Source organism: Prionailurus viverrinus, chromosome B1 (assembly GCF_022837055.1).
Source record: "Prionailurus viverrinus isolate Anna chromosome B1, UM_Priviv_1.0, whole genome shotgun sequence".
Lineage (NCBI taxonomy): Eukaryota > Metazoa > Chordata > Mammalia > Carnivora > Felidae > Prionailurus > Prionailurus viverrinus.
In genome coordinates this window covers 78,451,688-78,457,787 of record NC_062564.1, presented here as the reverse complement: position 1 = coordinate 78,457,787, position 6,100 = coordinate 78,451,688, and the positions used below count along the sequence as shown (strand labels likewise).

The 6,100-nt window shown below is 35.9% G+C and overlaps 1 protein-coding gene across 1 annotated transcript in view; it reads right to left on the bottom strand.

Annotated features, from left to right (window-relative positions):
* Positions 1 to 701: 701 nt before the first annotated feature.
* The window catches only part of IQCM (IQ motif containing M), a 616,349-nt gene continuing 610,950 nt past the window's right edge, over positions 702 to 6,100 (bottom strand). Inside the window, 1 exon segment of the mRNA XM_047856690.1 lies at positions 702 to 742. The gene's annotated coding sequence lies outside the window, so the exon portion shown is untranslated.

The following is a 6,100-nucleotide window of genomic DNA, read 5'->3' as shown; positions in this document are numbered from 1 at the left end:
AGTAATTTGCAATCATTTTTCCTCCTCGGTCTGAAAGCCTAAATTCCTATTGCTCTAAAGCATCTATTTCACTAGGGTGTATATTAGTTGCCTGTTCTGACATCTGTGCCTCCTCTAAGCACCAAAATGTAAGCTCCTTGAAGACAGGGAATGAGAATTATTCATCTTAATTATCATGTGCAATACTTATTCCTGGCCTCAAATGTTGCTCAATAAATTCCCATTAAAGCAAATAATGCCCAGTGTACTGGTGCAATATCTAGGCTATGCCCAAGCCTCAAATATGAACATATTGATAATATAGATATAAACATTGCTATTCACTACCCAGAAATTGAATGTTGTCACTGGATGTTATGTTTGGAGATCAATTAAAATGAGTTGCTTTTCTCATATATATGTAGCCTCTTTTTTAATGTGAACATTAATGGGAATCATTTTTCATTGCTCAGAATGAAAATAAAACAGTTTTGCAGTTTGATTCAGTGTTTGCTGCTTTTTTATGCAATCATGCCAAGAGATAAAAAATATTACTAAATGACATAAAACATGATGAAAATTTTCTGTGAAAAGCTACAGAAACCTTAAACTATTTATTTTTCTCTTACCTCTTTTCCTGAAAGGAGACCTTGAATCTGGAACCTGAATCACTCTTGCTTGTCCTAAGATGTCAGTGGAAGATGGGGACAGCCAAGCTGGAAGGTCACCAAGAGACTTGCTAATGCATAATTTGTCTTGCTTCCTGCATTTCACAATTTTTAGAACATTGAATCTACTTGAATAACATAATAGGAAATACATAGCAATTCACTCCTTAAAACAAATAGGAATCCACCTACATGTATATCAGGGTAGAGATTATGCACATAGACACACAATACATATTTCATTTTAGATTTGAGAAAATATATAAGAAAATATTAATATATTCAGTTAAAATTTTGTCCCATATATATTATCGGGTATGTATGTTATATTGTGTGTGTATATATATATTTTTTTACATAACATATATGCGTATATGTTATACCTTGTTTAAACAGCTTATTATTTAAACTTGTTCTATTAATAAATGTATATATTGCCCTATAAATACACTATTCCTGAAAATATTTTTAAGTATGCACTAAGTGGTAATTTTTGAATAGGTTTTTGTGTTTTCTAGAGAATATTTTCCAGAAGAATCATCATAGTGCTCTCTAAAACCTTGGGAAACCGAAATCTAGAATTACGAGTTTAGGAGTGAAAGATTTTTAACAAAGTAGGGATTTGCCCTTAGCAGACTGTCCCTGGTTCCTCTGGCAAACAAGGGCTGTGCTAGAGTTGAAGGCTAACGTGTGCTGTCAGGTAAAGGTCACAATGACTCAGGTTGTTCTCTGTTCTTTGCAGAGTATTTGGGTGAAAGGCATCCAACTGATTCACAGAGTAATCACTTTGTTGTCTAAGAATAACAAACTGAGTTCTAGTAATAAATTTTATTTTGGCACCGCAGGAACATATTCTAAACAGTGTTTGTTGTTTGTTTTTTAATTCAATTTATTTAAACTAAAACAAAAGCAAAACCACTATACCTATTTCTCCCATTGTCAACTCCCTGCCTCTGGCAAACACCAATCTGTTCCCTGTACCGATGAGTTTGTTGAGTGAAATTTTATATATATAAAATCATACATTATTTGTCTTTCTCTGTCTGACTTATTTCATTTAGCATAATGCCCTCGAGTCCATCCATGTTGCTGCAAATGGCAAGGTTTCATTATCTTTTACGGCTGAGGGATATTCCATTGTGTGTATAAACCACGTCTTTTTCCATTCATCCACTGTTGGATGCTTAGGTTGTTTCTACATCTTGGCTATTGTAAATAATGCTGCAATGAACATAGGGGTGCATATATCTTTTTGAGTTAGTGCTTTCATTTTCTTAGGATAAGTATACAAAGTGGAATTACTGGATTGTATGCCAGCTCCATTTATAATTTTTTAAGGAACTTCCATATTGTTTTCCATAGGAGCTGCACCAGTTTACATTTCCACCAGCAGTGCACAAGTTTCCTTTTCTCTACATCCTTGCCAACACTTGTTATTTTTCATCTTTTGGATAAGAACGATTCTAGTAGGAGTGAGATGAGCAAGGGTTATCTTTCCATTTATTTGTGTCTTTAGTTTCTTTCACCAATGCCTTATAGTTTTTGGTAGGTTTTTCTCCTCCTTGATTAAATTTATTCCTAGGTAATTTGTTCCTTTTGATGCAATGTAAATGCAAAGTATTAGTGCATAGAAATGCAACAAATTTTATGTATTTTGTATCCTGAATCTTTACTGAATTCATTTATTAGTTCATTTATTACTTTACAGTTCTTGATGAACTCTAGGATTTTCTATATATAATGACATTTGCGAATAGTGATAGTTTTACTTTTTCCTTTCCAATTTGGATGACTTTCATTTCTTTTTCTTATCTAATTGCTCAGGGCTAGGACTTCCAATACATTGTTGAATAAAAGTGGTGATAGTGGGTATTCTTGTCTTGGTCCTGATCTTAAAGGAAAAGATTTCAGTTTTTCACTATTGAGCGTGATGTTAGCTGTTTGCCATATGTCAGTTTGCCATATATGACCTTTATTATGTTGAGGTAAATTCCCTCTATATCTTCTTTGTTGAGTGTTTTTAGCATAAATGGATGTTGAGTTTTGTCAATTTTTTTTTCTGTATGTAATGAGTTGATCAAATGATTTTTTCCTTTATTTTGTTAACATGATGTATCACATTAACTGATTTGTGGATATTGAAACATCCTTGCATGCCTGGAATAAATCTTACCTGATCATAGCATGTGATCCTTTAATGTATTGTTGAATTTGGTTTGCTAATATTTTGTCAAGGAATTTTACATCTATGCTTATCAGGGATATTAAACTATAATTTTCTTCTCTTGTGGTATCCTTGTCTGGTTTTGGAATCAGGGTAATGCCGGCCTCATAAAAAGTGTTTAGAAGAGTTTCCTCCTCTTCTATTATTTGGAAGAGTTTGAAAAGGATTGATATTAGTTAGTCTTTGAATTTTTTTTAGAATTCGCCAGTGAAGCCATCTGGTCCTGCACTTTTGTTTATTAGCAAGTTTCTGATTACTGATTCAATATCGTTACTAGCAATGTATCAGTTTAGATTTTCTATTTCATCATAATCCAGTCTTGGTATATTGTATATTTCTAGGAATTTATCCATTTCTTCTAGGTTTCCAAATTTGTTAGTTTGTAATTATTCACAGTAGTTTCTTAGGATCCATTGTATTTCCGTGCTATCAGTTGTAACATCTCTTTCATTTCTAATTTTATTTGAATCCTGTCTTTTTTCCGGGTGAGTCTAACCAGAGATTTGCAAAGATTCTGCTTTTCTATTCAAAGAATATCTTTTGGTTCCATTTATCTTTGCTATGGTCTTTGTAGTCTCTGTTTCATATGTCTGCCCTAATCTTTGTTATTTTCTTCTTTCTACTAACTTTGGTCTTCATTTATTCTATGTTTTTAGTTCCTTGAGGTATAACATTAGTTTATTTGAGATTTTTCTTGCTTCTTGAGGTAAATTTTTGTCACTATGAACTTCCCTCTTAAAACTGCTTTTGCTGTATCCCGTACACTTTGGTATATTACATTTCCATTTTCATTTGTCTCAAGATATTTTGTATTTCTCCTTTGACTTCCTCTTTGACCACTGATAGTTCAGTAATTATCATATTAGTGAATTTTCCAGTTTTCTTTGTGTAATTAATTTCTAGCTTCATACCTTTGTCATCATAAAAGATACTTTATATGATTTCAATTCTCTTAAATTTATTAAGATTTGTTTTGTGGCCTAACATATGATCTTGGAAAATGTTCTACGTGCACTTGAAAAGAATGTGTAGTCTCTGGGATTCCTGGATATGGATAACTCTTTCAGCCATTATTTCTTCAAATTGGATCTCTGCCCCTTCTCTTCTTCTGAGAACCCTGCCCAGCAAATGTTATTCTATTTGATGTTGTCCATATGTCAATTAACCGTCTTCACTTTTTTCATTCTTTTTCTTTATGCTTCTCTGATTGGATGAGTTCCACTGCCTTGTCTTTGAGTTAACTGAGTCTTTATTCTGCTTTATCTAGTCTCCTGTTGAACCCTTCTGGTGTATTTTTCATTTCAGTTATTGTATTCTTCAGCTCTATGACTTCTATTTGTTACTTTCTTATATTTTCCATCTCTTTGTTGAAGTTCTCACTGTTCATCCATTGTCTCCCCAGTTTGGAGAGCATCTTTATGACTAATACTTTGAACTTTTACCAAATAAATTACGTATCTCCATTTTATTAAGGTTTTATCTTAAGGTTTTATCTGGTTCTTTTCTTTGGAGTATATTGCTCTGCTTCTTTATTTTGCTTGGTTCTCTGTGTTGGTGTCTCTACAATAGATCGTTGGTTTTTGTACCATAGATGCTTTCCAAGTCTTAAAGAAATGGTCTTTTAAAAGAGGTGAACCTTGTTGTTAAACCCTGCTTCAGTCCTTGGTTTTCCTCTTAAATCTTTGTTCTTGTCCAAGCAGCTCGTTATATTATTAATAGCTCCCTATGGTTGAGGATGTGCCAAGACCTCTTGATGTTCCAAAGGGGGAATCTCAGCACCTAGATTCAGGTTAAATGGAAGCCAGAGCCTCACACATTAGCTTTTAAGTGCAAATATATACAGTCCTATGTGGCTGCAAGCATAAACCCCACCAGCCACCAGGGGATCCAGAGTTGTCCTTGGGTGGCACAAAAATCAACACTTGACATGAGCATATAAGCTCTTCCCTGAGTGATACCAGCACACTGGAGTAAGGCACAGGGAGAGCATTGAGATGGCATCCACAGCCTACATTCCTTAAGAGCAGCTTCATCAGCCACTAGATATTTGCCAAACCTGAAGCTTGCCTCTCAGGCCAAATCTCCAGGCCTCCTGCACAGAGGCCTCTAAGAGGCCTCCTGTACAGAACAACTGGGGATTATGCCTCAGTCCTCTATGAAATGCCCTGGAAGTGACAGTTTGCAAAAACCATCTCTTCAATTGCCACAATCCTGTGGGACTCAGGAATGAAAGCCCCCTTGGCCACCAGAGCCAGGCAATCAAGGGATATTCCCTGGGCAGTGGCTACAAAAGCTGGGGAGCCTGACATAAAAACCAGGGCACCAGATGTGTGTAAATCTCTTCAGGGGATGCTGATGCTCTGGAGTACAGCAGAGGGTGAATGCAAAGATAGTGCTTACCCTCCATGGTCTTTGGAGAGGATTATAGTCAATCCCAAGATGTGTGTTCAATTAGAAGCTTGCCCATGAGGCCACAGTCATGATTAGCTAAGAGGCTAATTCACAGAAACATTGAACTGCTGGGTCTGTTGCCTAGGGTGGTAGCTGTTTAAGAACTCTTTCTCTGTTAGTTAGTCCTATTGGACCCACAAATGTTAAGCCCCACCAGCCACCAGAGCCAGGTGATATACAGGTGTCTTATAGCAGTTGCAAATCTCAGGGTGCCAGACAGGACTATGAACTCTTTTCTTGGTGACACTGATTATTATAGTCTCATAGGACTAGGAATACAAGCTCTTCTGGCCTCCAGAGCCAAGCGATCAATTGATTACAGCAGCTGCAAAAATTGGGGCACCAGACACACATAAAAGCTTCCTTCCAAGAGATACTGGTGCTCTGAACCACAGCAGAGGGATAAACAGTTCTATATTTAGAGCACCACACCGTGCAATTGTAAAGGTGTTTGTCTCCTCCTATACCGTGAGCTCATAGGGGTCAACAGAACCTATGCTTGTCTCATCCGCTTTGTGTCTCTCAGCACCGGGCCAGCACTTGGCCTGCTGTACATTATCAATAATTGTTTGTGAGCTTAATTTAACTTGATGTGGAAAACAAGTCTATCTTAATTTCCATTATAGTCTTAAATTAGCTTTCCATTTCCCGGAAGGAGAGAAAGATTATAAATGAAGTGAAATAAGTGTAATGTGGGAGGAAATAAGATAATCAGGTTTACAATTATTTCACTCTGAGCTAATATTTACTAAGTGTTTGTAAATGATCCAGGCAATTT